This window comes from Pristiophorus japonicus, chromosome 3, assembly GCF_044704955.1.
Source record: "Pristiophorus japonicus isolate sPriJap1 chromosome 3, sPriJap1.hap1, whole genome shotgun sequence".
NCBI classification, from domain to species: Eukaryota; Metazoa; Chordata; class Chondrichthyes; family Pristiophoridae; genus Pristiophorus; species Pristiophorus japonicus.
This window is the reverse complement of record NC_091979.1, coordinates 327,958,436-327,982,412: the sequence shown is the minus strand read 5'-3', so window position 1 is coordinate 327,982,412 and position 23,977 is coordinate 327,958,436. Positions and strand designations below refer to the sequence as shown.

General features: G+C 43.4%; 7 non-coding genes across 7 annotated transcripts; all 7 read right to left on the bottom strand.

The window, feature by feature from the left end:
• Positions 1 to 2,116: 2,116 nt before the first annotated feature.
• On the bottom strand, positions 2,117 to 2,189 carry trnav-aac (transfer RNA valine (anticodon AAC)). Its single transcript has one exon. It is a non-coding gene; the product is annotated as a tRNA-Val (tRNA).
• A 5,415-nt stretch (positions 2,190 to 7,604) lies between these two features.
• trnav-cac (transfer RNA valine (anticodon CAC)) lies at positions 7,605 to 7,677 on the bottom strand. The gene has a single exon. It is a non-coding gene; the product is annotated as a tRNA-Val (tRNA).
• A 2,676-nt stretch (positions 7,678 to 10,353) lies between these two features.
• Positions 10,354 to 10,426, bottom strand: trnav-cac (transfer RNA valine (anticodon CAC)). Its single transcript has one exon. It is a non-coding gene; the product is annotated as a tRNA-Val (tRNA).
• Positions 10,427 to 13,102: 2,676 nt separating this feature from the next.
• On the bottom strand, positions 13,103 to 13,175 carry trnav-cac (transfer RNA valine (anticodon CAC)). Its single transcript has one exon. It is a non-coding gene; the product is annotated as a tRNA-Val (tRNA).
• A 2,675-nt stretch (positions 13,176 to 15,850) lies between these two features.
• On the bottom strand, positions 15,851 to 15,923 carry trnav-cac (transfer RNA valine (anticodon CAC)). The gene has a single exon. It is a non-coding gene; the product is annotated as a tRNA-Val (tRNA).
• A 2,675-nt stretch (positions 15,924 to 18,598) lies between these two features.
• Positions 18,599 to 18,671, bottom strand: trnav-cac (transfer RNA valine (anticodon CAC)). The gene has a single exon. It is a non-coding gene; the product is annotated as a tRNA-Val (tRNA).
• A 2,674-nt stretch (positions 18,672 to 21,345) lies between these two features.
• trnav-cac (transfer RNA valine (anticodon CAC)) lies at positions 21,346 to 21,418 on the bottom strand. The gene has a single exon. It is a non-coding gene; the product is annotated as a tRNA-Val (tRNA).
• Positions 21,419 to 23,977: the final 2,559 nt, after the last annotated feature.

Below are 23,977 nucleotides of genomic sequence, written 5' to 3'. Positions count from 1 at the left end.
GGTCAGAGAAATGTTTGGGAAAAGAATTTTTTGCTGAAAAGGGCTCAGCACTTCATCTTCTTTTTTGCTGTTAGGGCCACACTTCTTTTCGATGGTATTCTTCCAGATGGATATTTTCTTTGCTGTTTCACAATAACCAGTCCCTTGCACTACAGTCTATCTCACTGTTTCCAACGTCTCATGTACATGTTACCAGCAATGAACATTTTGAACCAGACCTCTAAAGCACAGTGTCCAAAATGGTTTATGGATTCAGAGGTAAAGTGCAGAGCACAGATAAGTTATTCAATTAAGGACTCTCCTTCAGTTAACATTTCTTTAGTTGTGCAAATGAAGATCATCAGTCAATTAATGATGTTTTCCCATGAAGGCAGGATAACATTTAATGATTATGCATTTTCTAAGTAAAAGCCCATGTGATTCATGGCGAAGTGGCAAATTGGATCCAAATTTGGCTCAGAGGCAGGAAGTAAAAGTTTAATGTTTGATGGGTGTTTTTGTGACTGGAAGGATGATTCCAGTGGGGTTCCACAGTTTTCAGTGCCAGATCCACTGCTTTTTATGGTATTTATCAATGATCTAAACTTGAATATAGGTGTTATGATTACGATGTTTTCAGGTGTTATTAAAATAGGCAGTGTGGTTGATAATGAAGAAGAAAGCTGGAGACTCCAGGAAGATACAATCAACTGATAAGGGGGTAGAGCAGTGGCAAATGGAATTTAATCCAGAGATGTGAGAGATCGCGCATTTGTGGAGGGCTAACAAGGAAAGGGAATACACATCAACTGGTATGACATTGAGAAGTGTAGAGGAACAAAGGTAACTGGGATTGCTTGTCCACAGATCCCTGAAGGTAGCTGGCCAGTTGGAAAAGTTGGTTAAGAAGTCATATGGAATGGTTGCATTTATTGGCTGAAGCAAGGAACAGAACAGCAAGTGGTTATGCTAGAACTGTATAACATTCTGGTTAGGCCACAGCTGGAGTACTGCGTGCAGTTCTGGTCACCGCATTGAAGGAAGAACGTGAATACACTGGAGAGGGTACAGAGGAGATTTACGTAGATGGTGCCGGGAGTGGAGCAACTTTGCTATGAGGACAGATTGGATAGGATGGGTTTGTTTTCCTTGGAACAGAGGAGGCTGATGGGCGACAGCATTGAGGTGTGTAAAAATAGGAGGGGCCTAGATATTGTTGATTAAAAGGGTCTATTTCACAGAGTGGAGTGGTCAACAACCAGGCTGCATAATTTAAAAGTAATTAGTGTAAGGGTTAAAGGGGATTTGAAGTGAACATTCTGCATGCAGATGTTTGTGGGGGTCTCAAACTCACTGCCTGTAAGTGTGGTGCAGGCAGAAACCCTCACCACATTTAACAAGTTCTTAGATGTGCAAATGAAATGCAATAAGGTGCAGGGTACACACCTAAAACTGGGCATTTGTTGGCCGGTGCAGATACGATGGGCTTAAATGACTCCTTCCATGCTGTAAACCTCTATGATTATATAATTATCGGTTAGGATTACTTTCATGATGCAAAACGTGGCAATCAGATAATTAATGGTGCTTCCAGTGAAGAAGTGTTCGTGCAAGCTGGGGCTCGAACTCAGGAAGCTGAGATGAAGCATCTTATGAGGCTGCTGTTCGGTGTACGGGGAGCGTTGTCTCGAACGGTGGCATTTTGCAGCCCAGTGAAGGGCGGTAAATCGCTGTTTGATGCTGCATTCTCCGCTTTCCGCCGGCAGCGGCTGATTGGAGAGTGTGGGAGCGGAAGTTAGGGCTTGTCCCGCCCTCACTCAATCTGGAGCTGGGGAAGAGCGATTAGTCGATTGGTTTGTTTGTGGCTTTAATTTTCTGTTGTGAAGCGTGGTGGCGTGGCAGGATCCTTTAATAATCTCTCACAGCTGACCTGAATGCACGGAATGTGCAGCTTTGAGATATGGTTTCTCCAGCGTCAGGGAGTGAGAGACACTGTGTAGAATTTGAGTGTGAACAGAACTGCAGAGAGAAATCAGCAAATGGAACAGCATCGTGAGACACTGCACTCTGTTAACATTGAACCACTAATATGAATGATTTAATTTTATCTTGTCATTAATTGAACATGTTTGCATAATATTTCCTCCCGGTTTCGAACCGGGGACCTTTCGCGTGTTAGGCGAATGTGATAAACACTACACTACGGAAACGCTGTTGCAGTAACATTGTTGGGAACATAACCAGAGCTTTAACCTCAACAGCTGGACTACACTTCTGGAGCTTGTGTCACGAGAATCGAATAACGGTGCTATATTTAGCAAGGTTGTTCGTGTGGCAGGAATTGATCCCGTGTTTCTCTGCCTTTATACATAGGAACAGGAGTGGCCATTCCTCAGCAAGTGGTTAGAATCTGGAACACACTGCTCCAAAGGGCGGTGGAGTCAGACTCAATCTTATCTTTCAAAAGGGAGTTGTATAAGTATCCGACTGAAAAAAATTGCACAGCTGTGGGTAAATGACAGGGGAGTGAGACTTGTTGAGAGTTGGCATGGGCTCGACGGGCTGCAACCATTCCCTTATTCTTTGATTCTATAAGTTAGTGGCACATTTAATAGTGTGCATGTCAGCAGAATATTGAAAGGGACATGGATTCAGTCGGCACAACGAGAGGCATCTGATTCAGAAGATTCGGGTGCACGTAAATTCGGGTTTAATGACTTTAAAAGCATCATTTTTGTTTTGTGAAGATTCGGTCAGAGAAATGTTTGGGAAAAGAATTTTTTGCTGAAAAGGGCTCAGCACTTCATCTTCTTTTTGGCTGTTAGGGCCACACTTCCTTTCGATGGTATTCTTCCAGAATGTATATTTTCTTTGCTGTGTCACAATAACCAGTCCCTTGCACTACAGTCTATCTCATTGTTTCCAACGTCCCATGTACATGTTACCAGCAAGGAACATTTTTAAACAGACTTCTAAAGCACAGTGTCCAAAATGGTTTATGGATTCAGAGGTAAAGTGCAGAGCACAGATAAGTTATTCAATTAACGATTCTCCTTCAGTTAACATTTCTTTAGTTGTGCAAATGAAGATCATCAGTCAATTAATGATGTTTGCCCATGAAGGCAGGATAACATTTAATGATTATGCATTTTCTAAGTAAAAGCCCATGTGATTCAGGGCGAAGTGGCAAATTGGATCCAAATTTGGCACAGAGGCAGGAAGCAAAGGGTAATGTTTGATGGGTGTTTTTGTGACTGGAAGGATGTTTCCAGTGGGGTTCCACAGTTTTCAGTGCCAGATCCATTGCTTTTTATGGTATTTATCAATGATCGAAACTTGAATATAGATGTTATGATTCCGAGATTTTCAGGTGTTATTAAAATAGGCAGTGTGGTTGATAATGAAGAAGAAAGCTGGAGACTCCAGGAAGATATCAATCAACTGATAAGGGGGTAGAGCAGTGGCAAATGGAATTTAATCCAGAGATGTGAGAGATCGCGCATTTGTGGAGGGCTAACAAGGAAAGGGAATACACATCAACTGGTATGACATTGAGAAGTGTAGAGGAACAAAGGTAACTGGGATTGCTTGTCCACAGAACCCTGAAGGTAGCTGGCCAGTTGGAAAAGTTGGTTAAGAAGTCATATGGAATGGTTGCATTTATTGGCAGAAGCAAGGAACAGAACAGCAAGTGGGTTATGCTAGAACTGTATAAAATTCTGATTAGGCCACACAGCCGTGCAGTTCTGGTCACCGAATTGAAGGAAGAACGTGAATACGCTGGAGAGGGTACAGAGGAGATTTACGTAGATGTTGCCGGGAGTGGAGCAACTTTGCTATGATGACAGATTGGATAGGATGGGATTGTTTTCCTTGGAACAGAGGAGGCTGATGGGCGACAGCATTGAGGTGTATAAAAATAAGAGGGGCCTAGATATTGTTGATTAAAAGGGTCTATTTCACAAAGTGGAGTGGTCAACAACCAGGCTGCATAATTTAAAAGTAATTAGTGTAAGTGTTAAAGGGGATTTGAAGTGAACATTCTGCATGCAGATCTTTGTGGGGTCTCAAACTCACTGCCTGAAAGTGTGGTGCAGGCAGAAAGCCTCACCACATTTAACAAGTTCTTAGATGTGCACATGAAATGCAATAAGGTGCAGGTGTGCACACCTCACTTTGGGCATTTGTTGCCCGGTGCAGATACGATGGGATTAAATGACTCCTTCCATGCTGTAAGCCTCTATGATGATATAATTATCAGTTAGGATTACTTTCATGATGCAAAACGTGGCAATCAGATAATTAATGGTGTTTCCAGTGAAGAAGTTTTCGTGCAAGCTTGGGCTCGAACTCAGGAAGCTGAGATGAAGCATCTTATGAGGCTGCTGTTCGGTGTACGGGGAGCGTTGTCTCGAACGGTGGCATTTTGCAGCCCAGTGAAGGGTGGTAAACCACTGTTTGATGCTGCATTCTCCGCATTGCGCCGGCAGCGGCTGATTGGAGAGTGTCGGAGCGGAAGTGAGGGCTTGTCCCGCCCTCATTCACTCTGGAGCTGGGGAAGAGCGATTAGTCGATGGGTTTGTTTGTGGCTTTCATTTTCTGTTGTGAAGCGTGGCGGCGTGGCAGGATCCTTTAATAATCTCTCACAGCTGACCTGAATGCACGGAATGTGCAGCTTTGAGATATGGTTTCTCCAACGTCAGGGCTGGAAACGGGAGGGAGTGAGAGACACTGTGTCGAATTTGAGTTTGTGCAGAACTGCAGAGAGAAATCAGCAAATGGAACAGCATCGTGAGACACTGCAATCTGTTAATATTGGACCACTGATAGGAATGATTTAATTTTATCTAATCATTAATTGAACACGTTTGCATAATGTTTCCGCCCGGTTTCAAACCGGGGACATTTCGGGTGTGGGGCGAATGTGATAACCACTACACTACGGAAACCATGTTGCAGTAACATTGTTGGGAACATAACCAGAGCTTTAACCTCAACAGCTGGACTACACTTCTGGAGTTTGTGTCACGAGAATAGAATGACGGTGCTACATTTAGCAAGGTTGTGAGTGAGGCAGGAATTGATCCCGTGTTTCTCTGCCTTTATACATAGGAACAGGAGTGGCCATTCCTCAGCAAGTGGTTAGAATCTGGAATACACTGCTCTAAAGGGCGGGAATGTCAGACTCAATCTTATCTTTCAAAACGGAGTTGGATCAATATCCGAATGAAAAAAAGTTGCACAGCTGTGGGTAAATGACAGGGGAGTGAGACTTGTTGAGAGATGGCATGGGCTCGACGGGCTGCAACCATTCCCTTATTCTTTGATTCTATAAGTTAGTGGCACATTTAATAGTGTGCATGTCAGCAGAATATTGAAAGGGACATGGATTCAGTCGGCACAACGAGAGGCATCTGATTCAGAAGATTTGGGTGCACGAAAATTCGGGTTTAATGACTTTAAAAGCATAATTTTTGTTTTGTGAAGATTCGGTCAGAGAAATGTTTGGGAAAAGAAGTTTTTCCTGAGAAGGGCTCAGCACTTCATCTTCTTTTTGGCTGTTAGGGCCACACTTCTTTTCGATGTTATTTTTCCAGAATGCATATTTTCTTTGCTGTTTCACAATAAGCAGTCCCTTGCACTACAGTCTATCTCACTGTTTCCAACGTCTCATGTACATGTTACCAGCAATGAACATTTTGAAGCAGACTTCTAAAGCACAGTGTCCAAAATGGTTTATGGATTCAGAGGTAAAGTGCAGAGCACAGCTAAGTTATTCAATTAAGGACTCTCCTTCAGTTAACATTTCTTTAGTTGTGCAAATGAAGATCATCAGTCAATAAATGAATTTTTCCCATGAAGGCAGGATAACATTTAATGATTATGCATTTTCTAAGTAAAAGCCCATGTGATTCAGGGCGAAGTGGCAAATTGGATCCAAATTTGGCTCAGAGGCAGGAAGCAAAGAGTAATGTTTGATGGGTGTTTTTGTGACTGGAAGGATGTTTCCAGTGGGGTTCCACAGTTTTCAGTGCCAGATCCATTGCTTTTTATGCTATTTATCAATGAACTAAACTTGAATATAGGTGTTATGATTACGAAGTTTTCAGGTGTTATTAAAATAGGCAGTGTGATTGATAATGAAGAAGAAAGCTGGAGACTCCAGGAAGATATCAATCAACTGATCAGGGGGTAGAGCAGTGGCAAATGGAATTTAATCCAGAGATGTGAGAGATCGCGCATTTGTGGAGGGCTAACAAGGAAAGGGAATATACATCAACTGGTATGAAATTGAGAAGTGTAGAGGAACAAAGGTAACTGGGATTGCTTGTCCACAGATCCCTGAAGGTAGCTGGTTAGTTGGAAAAGTTGGTTAAGAAGTCATATGGAATGGTTGCATTTATTGGCAGAAGCAAGGAACAGAACAGCAAGTGGGTTTTGCTAGAAATGTATACAATTCTGGTTAGGCCACAGCTGGAGTACTGCGTGCAGTTCTAGTCACCGCATTGAAGGAAGGACGTGAATACGCTGGAGAGGGTACAAAGGAGATTTACGTAGATGTTGCCGGGAGTGGAGCAACTTTGCTCTGAGGACAGATTGGATAGGATGGGTTTGTTTTCCTTGGAACAGAGGAGGCTGATGGGCGACAGCATTAAGGTGTAAATAAAAAGGAGGGGCCTAGATATTGTTGATTAAAAGGGTCTATTTCACATAGTGGAGTGGTCAACAACCAGGCTGCATAATTTAAAAGAAATTAGTGTAACGGTTAAAGGGGATTTGAAGTGAACATTCTGCATGCAGATGTTTGTGGGGGTCTCAAACTCACGGCCTGAAAGTGTGGTGCAGGCAGAAACTCTCACCACATTTAACAAGTTCTGAGATGTGCACATGAAATGCAATAAGGTGCAGGGGGACACACCTAAAACTGGACATTTGTTGGCCGGTGCAGATACGATGGGCTTAAATGACTCCTTCCATGCTGTAAACCTCTATGATTATATAATTATCGGTAAGGATTACTTTCATGATGCAAAACGTGGCAATCAGATAATTAATGGTGTTTCCAGTGAAGAAGTGTTCGTGCAAGCTGGGGCTCGAAGTCAGGAAGCTGAGATGAAGCATCTTATGAGGCTGCTGTTCGGTGTACGGTGAGCGTTGTCTCGAACGGTGGCATTTTGCAGCCCAGTGAAGGGCGGTAAACCACTGTTTGATGCTGCATTCTCCGCTTTCCGCCGGCAGCGGCTGATTGGAGAGTGTGGGAGCGGAAGTTTGGGCTTATCCGGCCCTCGCTCACTCTGGAGCTGGGGAAGAGCGATTATTCGATGGGTTTGTTTGTGGCTTTAATTTTCTGTTATGAAGCGTGGTGGCGTGGCAGGATCCTTTAATAATCTCTCACAGCTGACCTGAATGCACGGAATGTGCAGCTTTGAGATATTGTTTCTCCAGCGTCAGGGCTGGAAACGGGAGGGAGTGAGAGACACTGTGTAGAATTTGAGTGTGAACAGAACTGTAGAGAGAAATCAGAAAATGGACCAGCATCGTGAGACACTGCACTCTGTTAATATTGAACCAATAATATGAATGATTTAATTTTATCTAATCATTAATTGAACACGTTTGCATAATGTTTCCGCCCGGTTTCGAACCGGGGATCTTTCGCGTGTGAGGCGAACGTGATAACCACTACACTACGGAAACGCTGTGCCAGTAACATTGTTGGGAACATAACCAGAGCTTTAACCTCAACAGCTGGACTACGCTTCAGGAGCTTGTGTCACGAGAATAGAATGACGGTGCTATATTTAGCAAGGTTGTGAGTGAGGCAGGAATTGATCCCGTGTTTCTCTGCCTTTATACATAGGAACAGGAGTGGCCATTCCTCAGCAAGTGGTTAGAATCTGGAATACACTGCTCTAAAGGGCGGGAATGTCAGACTCAATCTTATCTTTCAAAACGGAGTTGGATCAATATCCGAATGAAAAAAATTTGCACAGCTGGGGGTAAATGACAGGGGAGTGAGTCTTGTTCAGAGATGGCATGGGCTCGACGGGCTGCAACCATTCCCTTATTCTTTGATTCTATAAGTTAGTGGCACATTTAATAGTGTGCATGTCAGCAGAATATTGAAAGGGACATGGATTCAGTCGGCACAACGAGAGGCATCTGATTCAGAAGATTTGGGTGCACGAAAATTCGGGTTTAATGACTTTAAAAGCATAATTTTTGTTTTGTGAAGATTCGGTCAGAGAAATGTTTGGGAAAAGAAGTTTTTCCTGAGAAGGGCTCAGCACTTCATCTTCTTTTTGGCTGTTAGGGCCACACTTCTTTTCGATGTTATTTTTCCAGAATGCATATTTTCTTTGCTGTTTCACAATAAGCAGTCCCTTGCACTACAGTCTATCTCACTGTTTCCAACGTCTCATGTACATGTTACCAGCAATGAACATTTTGAAGCAGACTTCTAAAGCACAGTGTCCAAAATGGTTTATGGATTCAGAGGTAAAGTGCAGAGCACAGCTAAGTTATTCAATTAAGGACTCTCCTTCAGTTAACATTTCTTTAGTTGTGCAAATGAAGATCATCAGTCAATAAATGAATTTTTCCCATGAAGGCAGGATAACATTTAATGATTATGCATTTTCTAAGTAAAAGCCCATGTGATTCAGGGCGAAGTGGCAAATTGGATCCAAATTTGGCTCAGAGGCAGGAAGCAAAGAGTAATGTTTGATGGGTGTTTTTGTGACTGGAAGGATGTTTCCAGTGGGGTTCCACAGTTTTCAGTGCCAGATCCATTGCTTTTTATGCTATTTATCAATGAACTAAACTTGAATATAGGTGTTATGATTACGAAGTTTTCAGGTGTTATTAAAATAGGCAGTGTGATTGATAATGAAGAAGAAAGCTGGAGACTCCAGGAAGATATCAATCAACTGATCAGGGGGTAGAGCAGTGGCAAATGGAATTTAATCCAGAGATGTGAGAGATCGCGCATTTGTGGAGGGCTAACAAGGAAAGGGAATATACATCAACTGGTATGAAATTGAGAAGTGTAGAGGAACAAAGGTAACTGGGATTGCTTGTCCACAGATCCCTGAAGGTAGCTGGTTAGTTGGAAAAGTTGGTTAAGAAGTCATATGGAATGGTTGCATTTATTGGCAGAAGCAAGGAACAGAACAGCAAGTGGGTTTTGCTAGAAATGTATACAATTCTGGTTAGGCCACAGCTGGAGTACTGCGTGCAGTTCTAGTCACCGCATTGAAGGAAGGACGTGAATACGCTGGAGAGGGTACAAAGGAGATTTACGTAGATGTTGCCGGGAGTGGAGCAACTTTGCTCTGAGGACAGATTGGATAGGATGGGTTTGTTTTCCTTGGAACAGAGGAGGCTGATGGGCGACAGCATTAAGGTGTAAATAAAAAGGAGGGGCCTAGATATTGTTGATTAAAAGGGTCTATTTCACATAGTGGAGTGGTCAACAACCAGGCTGCATAATTTAAAAGAAATTAGTGTAACGGTTAAAGGGGATTTGAAGTGAACATTCTGCATGCAGATGTTTGTGGGGGTCTCAAACTCACGGCCTGAAAGTGTGGTGCAGGCAGAAACCCTCACCACATTTAACAAGTTCTGAGATGTGCACATGAAATGCAATAAGGTGCAGGGGGACACACCTAAAACTGGACATTTGTTGGCCGGTGCAGATACGATGGGCTTAAATGACTCCTTCCATGCTGTAAACCTCTATGATTATATAATTATCGGTAAGGATTACTTTCATGATGCAAAACGTGGCAATCAGATAATTAATGGTGTTTCCAGTGAAGAAGTGTTCGTGCAAGCTGGGGCTCGAAGTCAGGAAGCTGAGATGAAGCATCTTATGAGGCTGCTGTTCGGTGTACGGTGAGCGTTGTCTCGAACGGTGGCATTTTGCAGCCCAGTGAAGGGCGGTAAACCACTGTTTGATGCTGCATTCTCCGCTTTCCGCCGGCAGCGGCTGATTGGAGAGTGTGGGAGCGGAAGTTTGGGCTTGTCCGGCCCTCGCTCACTCTGGAGCTGGGGAAGAGCGATTATTCGATGGGTTTGTTTGTGGCTTTAATTTTCTGTTGTGAAGCGTGGTGGCGTGGCAGGATCCTTTAATAATCTCTCACAGCTGACCTGAATGCACGGAATGTGCAGCTTTGAGATATTGTTTCTCCAGCGTCAGGGCTGGAAACGGGAGGGAGTGAGAGACACTGTGTAGAATTTGAGTGTGAACAGAACTGTAGAGAGAAATCAGAAAATGGACCAGCATCGTGAGACACTGCACTCTGTTAATATTGAACCAATAATATGAATGATTTAATTTTATCTAATCATTAATTGAACACGTTTGCATAATGTTTCCGCCCGGTTTCGAACCGGGGATCTTTCGCGTGTGAGGCGAACGTGATAACCACTACACTACGGAAACGCTGTGCCAGTAACATTGTTGGGAACATAACCAGAGCTTTAACCTCAACAGCTGGACTACGCTTCAGGAGCTTGTGTCACGAGAATAGAATGACGGTGCTATATTTAGCAAGGTTGTGAGTGAGGCAGGAATTGATCCCGTGTTTCTCTGCCTTTATACATAGGAACAGGAGTGGCCATTCCTCAGCAAGTGGTTAGAATCTGGAATACACTGCTCTAAAGGGCGGGAATGTCAGACTCAATCTTATCTTTCAAAACGGAGTTGGATCAATATCCGAATGAAAAAAATTTGCACAGCTGGGGGTAAATGACAGGGGAGTGAGTCTTGTTCAGAGATGGCATGGGCTCGACGGGCTGCAACCATTCCCTTATTCTTTGATTCTATAAGTTAGTGGCACATTTAATAGTGTGCATGTCAGCAGAATATTGAAAGGGACATGGATTCAGTCGGCACAACGAGAGGCATCTGATTCAGAAGATTCGGGTGCACGGAAATTCGGGTTTAATGACTTTAAAAGCATAATTTTTGTTTTGTGAAGATTCGGTCAGAGAAATGTTTGGGAAAAGAAGTTTTTCCTGAGAAGGGCTCAGCACTTCATCTTCTTTTTGGCTGTTAGGGCCACACTTCTTTTCGATGTTATTTTTCCAGAATGCATATTTTCTTTGCTGTTTCACAATAAGCAGTCCCTTGCACTACAGTCTATCTCACTGTTTCCAACGTCTCATGTACATGTTACCAGCAATGAACATTTTGAAGCAGACTTCTAAAGCACAGTGTCCAAAATGGTTTATGGATTCAGAGGTAAAGTGCAGAGCACAGCTAAGTTATTCAATTAAGGACTCTCCTTCAGTTAACATTTCTTTAGTTGTGCAAATGAAGATCATCAGTCAATAAATGATGTTTTCCCATGAAGGCAGGATAACATTTAATGATGATGCATTTTCGAAGTAAAAGCCCATGTGATTCAGGGCGAAGTGGCAAATTGGATCCAAATTTGGCTCAGAGGCAGGAAGCAAAGGGTAATGTTTGATGGGTGTTTTTGTGACTGGAAGGATGTTTCCAGTGGGGTTCCACAGTTTTCAGTGCCAGATCCATTGCTTTTTATGCTATTTATCAATGAACTAAACTTGAATATAGGTGTTATGATTACGAAGTTTTCAGGTGTTATTAAAATAGGCAGTGTGATTGATAATGAAGAAGAAAGCTGGAGACTCCAGGAAGATATCAATCAACTGATCAGGGGGTAGAGCAGTGGCAAATGGAATTTAATCCAGAGATGTGAGAGATCGCGCATTTGTCGAGGGCTAACAAGGAAAGGGAATATACATCAACTGGTATGAAATTGAGAAGTGTAGAGGAACAAAGGTAACTGGGATTGCTTGTCCACAGATCCCTGAAGGTAGCTGGTCAGTTGGAAAAGTTGGTTAAGAAGTCATATGGAATGGTTGCATTTATTGGCAGAAGCAAGGAACAGAACAGCAAGTGGGTTTTGCTAGAACTGTATACAATTCTGGTTACGCCACAGCTGGAGTACTGCGTGCAGTTCTAGTCACCGCATTGAAGGAAGGACGTGAATACGCTGGAGAGGGTACAGAGGAGATTTACGTAGATGTTGCCGGGAGTGGAGCAACTTTGCTCTGAGGACAGATTGGATAGGATGGGTTTGTTTTCCTTGGAACAGAGGAGGCTGATGGGCGACAGCATTAAGGTGTAAATAAAAAGGAGGGGCCTAGATATTGTTTATTAAAAGGGTCTATTTCACATCGTGGAGTGGTCAACAACCAGGCTGCATAATTTAAAAGAAATTAGTGTAAGGGTTAAAGGGGATTTGAAGTGAACATTCTGCATGCAGATGTTTGTGGGGGTCTCAAACTCACGGCCTGAAAGTGTGGTGCAGGCAGAAACCCTCACCACATTGAACAAGTTCTGAGATGTGCACATGAAATGCAATAAGGTGCAGGGGGACACACCTAAAACTGGACATTTGTTGGCCGGTGCAGATACGATGGGCTTAAATGACTCCTTCCATGCTGTAAACCTCTATGATTATATAATTATCGGTAAGGATTACTTTCATGATGCAAAACGTGGCAATCAGATAATTAATGGTGTTTCCAGTGAAGAAGTGTTCGTGCAAGCTGGGGCTCGAAGTCAGGAAGCTGAGATGAAGCATCTTATGAGGCTGCTGTTCGGTGTACGGTGAGCGTTGTCTCGAACGGTGGCATTTTGCAGCCCAGTGAAGGGCGGTAAACCACTGTTTGATGCTGCATTCTCCGCTTTCCGCCGGCAGCGGCTGATTGGAGAGTGTGGGAGCGGAAGTTTGGGCTTGTCCGGCCCTCGCTCACTCTGGAGCTGGGGAAGAGCGATTATTCGATGGGTTTGTTTGTGGCTTTAATTTTCTGTTGTGAAGCGTGGTGGCGTGGCAGGATCCTTTAATAATCTCTCACAGCTGACCTGAATGCACGGAATGTGCAGCTTTGAGATATTGTTTCTCCAGCGTCAGGGCTGGAAACGGGAGGGAGTGAGAGACACTGTGTAGAATTTGAGTGTGAACAGAACTGTAGAGAGAAATCAGAAAATGGACCAGCATCGTGAGACACTGCACTCTGTTAATATTGAACCAATAATATGAATGATTTAATTTTATCTAATCATTAATTGAACACGTTTGCATAATGTTTCCGCCCGGTTTCGAACCGGGGATCTTTCGCGTGTGAGGCGAACGTGATAACCACTACACTACGGAAACGCTGTGCCAGTAACATTGTTGGGAACATAACCAGAGCTTTAACCTCAACAGCTGGACTACGCTTCAGGAGCTTGTGTCACGAGAATAGAATGACGGTGCTATATTTAGCAAGGTTGTGAGTGAGGCAGGAATTGATCCCGTGTTTCTCTGCCTTTATACATAGGAACAGGAGTGGCCATTCCTCAGCAAGTGGTTAGAATCTGGAATACACTGCTCTAAAGGGCGGGAATGTCAGACTCAATCTTATCTTTCAAAACGGAGTTGGATCAATATCCGAATGAAAAAAAGTTGCACAGCTGTGGGTAAATGACAGGGGAGTGAGTCTTGTTCAGAGATGGCATGGGCTCGACGGGCTGTAACCATTCCCTTATTCTTTGATTCTATAAGTTAGTGGCACATTTAATAGTGTGCATGTCAGCAGAATATTGAAAGGGACATGGATTCAGTCGGCACAACGAGAGGCATCTGATTCAGAAGATTCGGGTGCACGGAAATTCGGGTTTAATGACTTTAAAAGCATAATTTTTGTTTTGTGAAGATTCGGTCAGAGAAATGTTTGGGAAAAGAAGTTTTTCCTCAGAAGGGCTCAGCACTTCATCTTCTTTTTGGCTGTTAGGGCCACACTTCTTTTCGATGTTATTTTTCCAGAATGCATATTTTCTTTGCTGTTTCACAATAAGCAGTCCCTTGCACTACAGTCTATCTCACTGTTTCAACGTCTCATGTACATGTTACCAGCAATGAACATTTTGAAGCAGACTTCTAAAGCACAGTGTCCAAAATGGTTTATGGATTCAGAGGTAAAGTGCAGAGCACAGCTAAGTTATTCAATTAAGGACTCTCCTTCAGTTAACATTTCTTTAGTTGTGCAAATGAAGATCATCAGTCAATAAATGATGTTTTCCCATGAAGGCAGGATAACATTTAATGATGATGCATTTTCGAAGTAAAAGCCCATGTGATTCAGGGCGAAGTGGCAAATTGGATCCAAATTTGGCTCAGAGGCAGGAAGCAAAGGGTAATGTTTGATGGGTGTTTTTGTGACTGGAAGGATGTTTCCAGTGGGGTTCCACAGTTTTCAGTGCCAGATCCATTGCTTTTTATGCTATTTATCAATGAACTAAACTTGAATATAGGTGTTATGATTACGAAGTTTTCAGGTGTTATTAAAATAGGCAGTGTGATTGATAATGAAGAAGAAAGCTGGAGACTCCAGGAAGATATCAATCAACTGATCAGGGGGTAGAGCAGTGGCAAATGGAATTTAATCCAGAGATGTGAGAGATCGCGCATTTGTGGAGGGCTAACAAGGAAAGGGAATATACATCAACTGGTATGAAATTGAGAAGTGTAGAGGAACAAAGGTAACTGGGATTGCTTGTCCACAGATCCCTGAAGGTAGCTGGTCAGTTGGAAAAGTTGGTTAAGAAGTCATATGGAATGGTTGCATTTATTGGCAGAAGCAAGGAACAGAACAGCAAGTGGGTTTTGCTAGAACTGTATACAATTCTGGTTAGGCCACAGCTGGAGTACTGCGTGCAGTTCTAGTCACCGCATTGAAGGAAGGACGTGAATACGCTGGAGAGGGTACAGAGGAGATTTACGTAGATGTTGCCGGGAGTGGAGCAACTTTGCTCTGAGGACAGATTGGATAGGATGGGTTTGTTTTCCTTGGAACAGAGGAGGCTGATGGGCGACAGCATTAAGGTGTAAATAAAAAGGAGGGGCCTAGATATTGTTGATTAAAAGGGTCTATTTCACATAGTGGAGTGGTCAACAACCAGGCTGCATAATTTAAAAGAAATTAGTGTAAGGGTTAAAGGGGATTTGAAGTGAACATTCTGCATGCAGATGTTTGTGGGGGTCTCAAACTCACGGCCTGAAAGTGTGGTGCAGGCAGAAACCCTCACCACATTGAACAAGTTCTGAGATGTGCACATGAAATGCAATAAGGTGCAGGGGGACACACCTAAAACTGGACATTTGTTGGCCGGTGCAGATACGATGGGCTTAAATGACTCCTTCCATGCTGTAAACCTCTATGATTATATAATTATCGGTAAAGATTACTTTCATGATGCAAAACGTGGCAATCAGATAATTAATGGTGTTTCCAGTGAAGAAGTGTTCGTGCAAGCTGGGGCTCGAAGTCAGGAAGCTGAGATGAAGCATCTTATGAGGCTGCTGTTCGGTGTACGGTGAGCGTTGTCTCGAACGGTGGCATTTTGCAGCCCAGTGAAGGGCGGTAAACCGCTGTTTGATGCTGCATTCTCCGCTTTCCGCCGGCAGCGGCTGATTGGAGAGTGTGGGAGCGGAAGTTTGGGCTTGTCCCGCCCTCACTCACTCTGGAGCTGGGGAAGAGCGATTATTCGATGGGTTTGTTTGTGGCTTTAATTTTCTGTTGTGAAGCGTGGTGGCGTGGCAGGATCCTTTAATAATCTCTCACAGCTGACCTGAATGCACGGAATGTGCAGCTTTGAGATATTGTTTCTCCAGCGTCAGGGCTGGAAACGGGAGGGAGTGAGAGACACTGTGTAGAATTTGAGTGTGAACAGAACTGTAGAGAGAAATCAGAAAATGGACCAGCATCGTGAGACACTGCACTCTGTTAATATTGAACCAATAATATGAATGATTTAATTTTATCTAATCATTAATTGAACACGTTTGCATAATGTTTCCGCCCGGTTTCGAACCGGTGATCTTTCGCGTGTGAGGCGATCATGATAACCACTACACTACGGAAACGCTGTGCCAGCAACATTGTTGGGAACATAACCAGAGCTTTAACCTCAACAGCTGCACAACGCTTCTGGAGCTTGTGTCACGAGAATAGAATGACGGTGCTGGATTTAACAAGGTTGTGAGTGAGGCAGGAATTGATCCCGTGTTTCTCTGCCTTTATACATAGGAACAGGAGTGGCCATTCCTCAGCAAGTGGTTAGAATCTGGAATACACTGCTCTAAAGGGCGGTGGAGTCAGACTCAATCTTATCTTTCAAAACGGAGTTGGATAAGTATCCGAATGAAAAAAATTGCACAGCTGTGGATAAATGACAGGGGAGTGAGACTTGTTGAGAGTTGGCATGGGCTCGACGGGCTGCAACCATTCCCTTATTCTTTGATTCTATAAGTTAGTGGCACATTTAATACTGTTCATGTCAGCAGAATATTGAAAGGCACATCGATTCAGTCGGCACAACGAGAGGCATCTGATTCAGAAGATTCGGGTGCACGACAATTCGGGTTTAATGACTTTAAAAGCATCATTTTTGTTTTGTGAAGATTCGGTCAGAGAAATGTTAGGGAAAATAATTTTTTGCTGAAAAGGGCTCAGCACTTCATCTTCTTTTTGGCTGCTTGGGTCACACTTCTTTTCGATGGTATTCTTCCAGAATGTATATTTTCTTTGCTGTTTCACAATAACTAGTCCCTTGCACTACAGTCTATCTCACTGTTTCCAACGTCTCATGTACATGTTACCAGCAATGAACATTTTGAAGCAGACTTCTAAAGCACAGTGTCCAAAATGGTTCATGGCTTCAGAGGTAAAGTGCAGAGCACAGATAAGTTATTCAATTAAGGACTCTCCTTCAGTTAACATTTCTTTAGTTGTGCAAATGAAGATCATCAGTCAATTAATGATGTTTTCCCATGAAGGCAGGATAACATTTAATGATTATGCATTTTCTAAGTAAAAGCCCATGTGATTCAGGGCGAAGTGGCATATTAGATCCAAATTTGGCTCAGAGGCAGGAAGCAAAGGGTAATGTTTGATGGGTGTTTTTGTGACTGGAAGGATGTTTCCAGTGGGGTTCCACAGTTTTCAGTGCCAGATCCAATGCTTTTTATGGTATTTATCAATGATCTAAACTTGAATATAGGTGTTATGATTACGAAGTTTTCAGGTGTTATTAAAATAGGCAGTGTGGTTGATAATGAAGAAGAAAGCTGGAGACTCCAGGAAGATATCAATCAACTGATAAGGAGGTAGAGCAGTGGCAAATGGCATTTAATCCAGAGATGTGAGAGATCGCGCATTTGTGGAGGGCTAACAAGGAAAGGGAATACACATCAACTGGTATGACATTGAGAAGTGTAGAGGAACAAAGGTAACTGGGATTGCTTGTCCACAGATCCCTGAAGGTAGCTGGCCAGTTGGAAAAGTTGGTTAAGAAGTCATATGGAATGGTTGCATTTATTGGCAGAAGCAAGGAACAGAACAGCAAGTGGGTTATGCTAGAACTGTATAAAATTCTGGTTAGGCCACAGCTGGAGTACTGCGTGCAGTTCTAGTCACCGCATTGAAGGAAGGACGTGAATACGCTGGAGAGGGTACAGAGGAGATTTACGTAGATGTTGCCGGGAGTGGAGCAACTTTGCTATGAGGACAGATTGGATAGGGTGGGTTTGTTTTCCTTGGAACAGAGGAGGCTGATGGGCGACGTCATTGAGGTGTATAAAAATAGGAGGGGCCTAGATATTGTTGATTAAAAGAGTCTATTTCACATAGTGGAGTGGTCAACAACCAGGATGCATAATTTAAAAGTAATTAGTGTAAGGGTTAAAAGGGATTTGAAGTGAACATTCTGCATGCAGATGTTTGTGGGGGTCTCAAACTCACTGCCTGTAAGTGTGGTGCAGGCAGAAACCCTCACCACATTTAACAAGTTCTTAGATGTGCACATGAAATGCAATAAGGTGCAGGGGGACACACCTAAAACTGGGCATTTGTTGTCCGGTGCAGATACGATGGGCTTAAATGACTCCTTCCATGCTGTAAACCTCTATGATTATATAAATATCGGTTAGGATTACTTTCATGATGCAAAACGTGGCAATCAGATAATTAATGGTGTTTCCATTGAAGAAGTGTTCGTGCAAGCTGGGGCTCGAACTCAGGAAGCTGAGATGAAGCATTTTATGAGGCTGCTGTTCGGTGTACGGGGAGCGTTGTCTCGAACGGTGGCATTTTGCAGCCCAGTGAAGGGCGGTAAACCGCTGTTTGATGCTGCATTCTCCGCTTTCCGCCGGCAGCGGCTGATTGGAGAGTGTGGGAGCGGAAGTGAGGGCTTGTCCCGCCCTCACTCACTCTGGAGCTGGGGAAGAGCGATTCGTCGATGAGTTTGTTTGTGGCTTTAATTTTCTGTTGTGAAGCGTGGTGGCGTGGCAGGATCCTTTAATAATCTCTCACAGCTGACCTGAATGCACGGAATGTGCAGCTTTGAGATATGGTTTCTCCAGCGTCAGGGCTGGAAACGGGAGGGAGTGAGAGACACTGTGTAGAATTTGAGTGTGAACAGAACTGCAGAGAGAAATCATCAAATGGAACAGCATCGTGAGACACTGCACTCTGTTAATATTGAACCACTAATATGAATGATTTAATTTTTTCTTATCATTAATTGAACACGTTTGCATAATGTTTCCACCCGGTTTCGAACCGGGTACCTTTCGCGTGTGAGGCGAATGTGATAACCACTACACTACGGAAACGCTGCGGCAGCAAGATTGTTGGGAACATAACCAGAGCTTCAACCTCAACAACTGGACTACACTTCTGCTGATTGTGTCACGAGAATAGAATGACGGTGCGAAATTTAGCAAGGTTGTGAGTGTGGCAGGAATTGATCCTGTGTTTCTCTGTTTTTATACATCGGAACAGGAGTGGCCATTCCTCAGCAAGTGGTTAGAATCTGGAATACACTGCTCTAAAGGGCGGTGGAGTCAAACTCAATCTTATCTTTCAAAACGGAGTTGGATAAGTATCCGAATGAAAAAAATTGCACAGCTGTGGGTAAATGACAGGGGAGTGAGACTTGTTGAGAGTTGGCATGTGCTCGACGGGCTGCAAACATTCCCTTATTCTTTGATTCTATAAGTTAGTGGCATATTTAATAGTGTGCATGTCAGCAGAATATTGAAAGGGACATGGATTCAGTCGGCACAACGAGAGGCATCTGATTCAGAAAATTCGGGTGCACGAAAATTCGGGTTTAATGACTTTAAAAGCATCATTTTTGTTTTGTGAAGATTCGGTCAGAGAAATGTTTGGGCAAAGATTTTTTTGCTGAAAAGGGCTCAGCACTTCATCTTCTTTTTGGCTGTTAGGGCCACACTTCTTTTCGATGGTATTCTTCCAGAATATATATTTTCTTTGCTGTTTCACAATAACCAGTCCCTTGCACTACAGTCTATCTCACTGTTTCCAACGTCCCATGTACATGTTACCAGCAAGGAACATTTTGAAGCAGACTTCTAAAGCACAGTGTCCAAAATGGTTTATGGATTCAGAGGTAAAGTGCAGAGCACAGATAAGTTATTCAATTAAGGACTCTCCTTCAGTTAACATTTCTTTAGTTGTGCAAATGAAGATCATCAGTCAATTAATGATGTTTTCCCATGAAGGCAGGATAACATTTAATGATTATGCATTTTCTAAGTAAAAGCCCATGTGATTCAGGGCGCAGTGGCAAATTGGATCAAATTTGGCTCAGAGGCAGGAAGCAAACGGTAATGTTTGATGGGTGTTTTTGTGACTGGAAGGATGTTTCTAGTGGGGTTCCACAGTTTTCAGTGCCAGATCCATTGCTTTTTATGGTATTTATCAATGATCTAAACTTGAATATCGGTGTTATGATTACGAAGTTTTCAGGTGTTATTAAAATAGGCAGTGTGGTTGATAATGAAGAAGAAAGCTGGAGACTCCAGGAAGATATCAATCAACTGATAAGGGGGTAGAGCAGTGGCAAATGGAATTTAATCCAGAGATGTGAGAGATCGCGCATTTGTGGAGGGCTAACAAGGAAAGAGAATACACATCAACTGGTATGACATTGAGAAGTGTAGAGGAACAAAGGCAACTGGGATTGCTTGTCCACAGATCCCTGAAGGTAGCTGGCGAGTTGGAAAAGTTGGTTAAGAAGTCATATGGAATGGTTGCATTTATTGGCAGAAGCAAGGAACATAACAGCAAGTGGGTTATGCTAGAACTGTATAAAATTCTGGTTAGGCCACAGCTGGAGTACTGCGTGCAGTTCTGTTCACCGCATTGATGGAAGAACGTGAATACTCTGGAGAGGGTACAGAGGAGATTTACGTAGATGTTGCCGGGAGTGGAGCAACTATGCTATGAGGACAGATTGGATAGGATGGGTTTGTTTTCCTTGGAACAGAGGCGGCTGATGGGCGACAGCATTGAGGTGTATAAAAATAGGAGGGGCCTAGATATTGTTGATTAAAAGGGTCTATTTCACATAGTGGAGTGGTCAACAACCAGGCTGCATAATTTAAAAGTAATTAGTGTCAGGGTTAAAAGGGATTTGAAGTGAATATTCTGCATGCAGATGTTTGTGGGGGTCTCAAACTCACTGCCTGAAAGTGTGGTGCAGGCAGAAACCCTCACCACATTTAACAAGTTCTTCGATGTGCACATGAAATGCAATAAGGTGCAGGGGTACACACCTAAAACTGGGCATTTGTTGGCCGGTGCAGATACGATGGGCTTAAATGACTCCTTCCATGCTGTAAACCTCTATGATTATATAATTATCGGTTAGGATTACTTTCATGATGCAAAACGTGGCAATCAGATAATTAATGGTGTTTCCAGTGAAGAAGTGTTCGTGCAAGCTGGGGCTCGAACTCAGGTAGCTGAGATGAAGCATCTTATGAGGCTGCTGTTCGGTGTCCGGGTAGCGTTGTCTCGAACGGTGGCATTTTGCAGCCCAGTGAAGGGCGGTAAACCGCTGTTTGATGCTGCATTCTCCGCTTTCCGCCGGCAGCGGCTGATTGGAGAGTGTGGGAGCGGAAGTTAGGGCTTGTCCCGCCCTCACTCACTCTGGAGCTGGGGAAGAGCGATTAGTCGATGGGTTTGTTTGTGGCTTTAATTTTCTGGTGTGAAGCGTGGTGGCGTGGCAGGATCCTTTAATAATCTCTCACAGCTGAGCTGAATGCACGGAATGTGCAGCTTTGAGATATGGTTTCTCCAGCGTCAGGGCTGGAAACGGGAGGGAGTGAGAGACACTGTGTAGAATTTGAGTGTGAACAGAACTGCAGAGAGAAATCATCAAATGGAACAGCATCGTGAGACACTGCACTCTGTTAATATTGAACCACTAATATGAATGATTTAATTTTTTCTTATCATTAATTGAACACGTTTGCATAATGTTTCCACCCGGTTTCGAACCGGGTACCTTTCGCGTGTGAGGCGAATGTGATAACCACTACACTACGGAAACGCTGCGGCAGCAAGATTGTTGGGAACATAACCAGAGCTTCAACCTCAACAACTGGACTACACTTCTGCAGATTGTGTCACGAGAATAGAATGACGGTGCGAAATTTAGCAAGGTTGTGAGTGTGGCAGGAATTGATCCTGTGTTTCTCTGTTTTTATACATCGGAACAGGAGTGGCCATTCCTCAGCAAGTGGTTAGAATCTGGAATACACTGCTCTAAAGGGCGGTGGAGTCAAACTCAATCTTATCTTTCAAAACGGAGTTGGATAAGTATCCGAATGAAAAAAATTGCACAGCTGTGGGTAAATGACAGGGGAGTGAGACTTGTTGAGAGTTGGCATGTGCTCGACGGGCTGCAAACATTCCCTTATTCTTTGATTCTATAAGTTAGTGGCATATTTAATAGTGTGCATGTCAGCAGAATATTGAAAGGGACATGGATTCAGTCGGCACAACAAGAGGCATCTGATTCAGAAAATTCGGGTGCACGAAAATTCGGGTTTAATGACTTTAAAAGCATCATTTTTGTTTTGTGAAGATTCGGTCAGAGAAATGTTTGGGCAAAGATTTTTTTGCTGAAAAGGGCTCAGCACTTCATCTTCTTTTTGGCTGTTAGGGCCACACTTCTTTTCGATGGTATTCTTCCAGAATGTATATTTTCTTTGCTGTTTCACAATAACCAGTCCCTTGCACTACAGTCTATCTCACTGTTTCCAACGTCCCATGTACATGTTACCAGCAAGGAACATTTTGAAGCAGACTTCTAAAGCACAGTGTCCAAAATGGTTTATGGATTCAGAGGTAAAGTGCAGAGCACAGATAAGTTATTCAATTAAGGACTCTCCTTCAGTTAACATTTCTTTAGTTGTGCAAATGAAGATCATCAGTCAATTAATGATGTTTTCCCATGAAGGCAGGATAACATTTAATGATTATGCATTTTCTAAGTAAAAGCCCATGTGATTCAGGGCGCAGTGGCAAATTGGATCAAATTTGGCTCAGAGGCAGGAAGCAAACGGTAATGTTTGATGGGTGTTTTTGTGACTGGAAGGATGTTTCTAGTGGGGTTCCACAGTTTTCAGTGCCAGATCCATTGCTTTTTATGGTATTTATCAATGATCTAAACTTGAATATCGGTGTTATGATTACGAAGTTTTCAGGTGTTATTAAAATAGGCAGTGTGGTTGATAATGAAGAAGAAAGCTGGAGACTCCAGGAAGATATCAATCAACTGATAAGGGGGTAGAGCAGTGGCAAATGGAATTTAATCCAGAGATGTGAGAGATCGCGCATTTGTGGAGGGCTAACAAGGAAAGAGAATACACATCAACTGGTATGACATTGAGAAGTGTAGAGGAACAAAGGCAACTGGGATTGCTTGTCCACAGATCCCTGAAGGTAGCTGGCGAGTTGGAAAAGTTGGTTAAGAAGTCATATGGAATGGTTGCATTTATTGGCAGAAGCAAGGAACATAACAGCAAGTGGGTTATGCTAGAACTGTATAAAATTCTGGTTAGGCCACAGCTGGAGTACTGCGTGCAGTTCTGTTCACCGCATTGATGGAAGAACGTGAATACGCTGGAGAGGGTACAGAGGAGATTTACGTAGATGTTGCCGGGAGTGGAGCAACTATGCTATGAGGACAGATTGGATAGGATGGGTTTGTTTTCCTTGGAACAGAGGAGGCTGATGGGCGACAGCATTGAGGTGTATAAAAATAGGAGGGGCCTAGATATTGTTGATTAAAAGGGTCTATTTCACATAGTGGAGTGGTCAACAACCAGGCTGCATAATTTAAAAGTAATTAGTGTCAGGGTTAAAAGGGATTTGAAGTGAATATTCTGCATGCAGATGTTTGTGGGGGTCTCAAACTCACTGCCTGAAAGTGTGGTGCAGGCAGAAACCCTCACCACATTTAACAAGTTCTTCGATGTGCACATGAAATGCAATAAGGTGCAGGGGTACACACCTAAAACTGGGCATTTGTTGGCCGGTGCAGATACGATGGGCTTAAATGACTCCTTCCATGCTGTAAACCTCTATGATTATATAATTATCGGTTAGGATTACTTTCATGATGCAAAACGTGGCAATCAGATAATTAATGGTGTTTCCAGTGAAGAAGTGTTCGTGCAAGCTGGGGCTCGAACTCAGGTAGCTGAGATGAAGCATCTTATGAGGCTGCTGTTCGGTGTCCGGGTAGCGTTGTCTCGAACGGTGGCATTTTGCAGCCCAGTGAAGGGCGGTAAACCGCTGTTTGATGCTGCATTCTCCGCTTTCCGCCGGCAGCGGCTGATTGGAGAGTGTGGGAGCGGAAGTTAGGGCTTGTCCCGCCCTCACTCACTCTGGAGCTGGGGAAGAGCGATTAGTCGATGGGTTTGTTTGTGGCTTTAATTTTCTGGTGTGAAGCGTGGTGGCGTGGCAGGATCCTTTAATAATCTCTCACAGCTGACCTGAATGCACGGAATGTGCAGCTTTGAGATATGGTTTCTCCAGCGTCAGGGCTGGAAACGGGAGGGAGTGAGAGACACTGTGTAGAATTTGAGTGTGAACAGAACTG